We start from the raw sequence: 1449 nt of genomic DNA on the forward strand, positions 1-1449 counted from the left end.
TCCGTGCAGCCTCTGCCCCGAGCCGGCCGGGGCTCGCGCCGCCTTCCCAGCCCGAGGCAGGGACGAGCAGCGGCAGGGGGCAGCGCCCCTGCACCCCGGGGTGCCCCGCCCCGCCTTACCTGTGAGGGCACCCGGCAGCCGCTCTCGCTCCGACGGTCCGTGGCTGGGCAGCGGCTTCCCCTGCCAGCGCGCCCCGCGCCTCCTCCTCCTCCTCCCCCGCCTGCTCCCTCCTTCCCTTCCTCCTCCTCCTCCTCCTCGTGCTCCGGGCGAGCCGCTGTCACTCCGTCTCCAGGCTCCCCCAGGGACACGGCGATGCCCGGCCGCTTCCAGCAGCTCCAAATAAAGACAGGTCCAGGAGGGGAGAGATGGAGACCGGCAGCAGGAAGGGGTGGAGTGTGACAATGGAGAGGCAGACGGGAGAGCAGGGCGATGTCTCGCCGCGCGGTGTGTGACAGGGAAAGGCGAGGCTAGTGTAGCCTGCCAAGGGGCTTGGAGCTGGGGGGTGGGGAGGCAGGCAGGGCTCATCCTTCCCCCCTCCCCTGCTCCCCAAAGCCAGCAGGCTTGGGAGGAGGAAGGGTCTGGGAGGGAGATATCAGAAATCATGCAGAACTGGGGCTGGAGGGGACTTCCAGGGGTCACCTAGTCCAGCAGCTCCCACACTCTTACAGATTGTGCACCGCCACTCGAGAATGAGGCAGCCCGAGGTACCACCAGCACATCTGTGTCATATAAAGGAATTATCCTCCCTACCAGGGCAAGCGTTGCGGCTTCTTAACCTGGCAGGGGAAATACCAGGCATCTGTGTCCAAGAAGGCAGTCTTCCTGAACTGCATCACAGGAGAACTGCTCTTCTGGTGTGGTTCAGTGCCCACCGAGGTGCAGCGACTCTAAGCTCACTTTATGGAAATGGGAGTCTCCTCTCTTGCTTGCTCCAAGGGCCTTAGGGCTAAGGGCTTGCAAAACTCAGGGGCATCCAAACCCCAAGCCTCCAGGCTTGGGCCTGCACGTAGGGTGACCTGCCAAAAGACTTTGGAAATATCTAAAGCCGCTGGTGGGGATGGAGGATGTTTGCCAGTTGTAGGGTCACTTATGGTTCTGGACTGACGGATTTGGACTTGATTTGGTTTGGAACATGAAACATTTCTTTAAAAGAAAAAAGAAAAACTTGGGGGCATCCAAAGCCCAAGCCTCCAGGCTTGGGCCTGCAAGTAGGATATCTGACAAAGGATTTGGAAACATCTGAAGCCCCACATGGGGGTGGAGGATGTTTGCTGGTAGCAGGGCCACTTACGGTTCTGGACTGACTCAGGGATTTGGAATTTGTTTTGGCTAATTTGGCTTGGAATACGGAAAATTTAAATTAAAAAAACCTAATAAATCTGTTAACAGGTACCACAGGTTGTCTGTACCACTGGTGGTACATGTGCCACAGATTGGGAACCACTGATC

At 58.5% G+C, this 1449-nt stretch overlaps 1 protein-coding gene across 1 annotated transcript in view; it reads right to left on the reverse strand.

Moving 5' to 3' along the window:
• The window catches only part of CAP2 (CAP, adenylate cyclase-associated protein, 2 (yeast)), a 119941-nt gene extending 119724 nt beyond the window's left edge, over window positions 1-217 (reverse strand). Inside the window, exon 1 of the mRNA XM_019522898.1 lies at window positions 120-217. The gene's annotated coding sequence lies outside the window, so the exon portion shown is untranslated. The remainder of the gene's footprint in view (window positions 1-119) is intronic.
• Between the last annotated feature and the right edge of the window lie 1232 nt (window positions 218-1449).

The sequence above is a fragment of the Gavialis gangeticus genome, unplaced genomic scaffold, assembly GCF_001723915.1.
Source record: "Gavialis gangeticus isolate Ggan-Ray unplaced genomic scaffold, GavGan_comp1, whole genome shotgun sequence".
Taxonomy (NCBI): domain Eukaryota; kingdom Metazoa; phylum Chordata; order Crocodylia; family Gavialidae; genus Gavialis; species Gavialis gangeticus.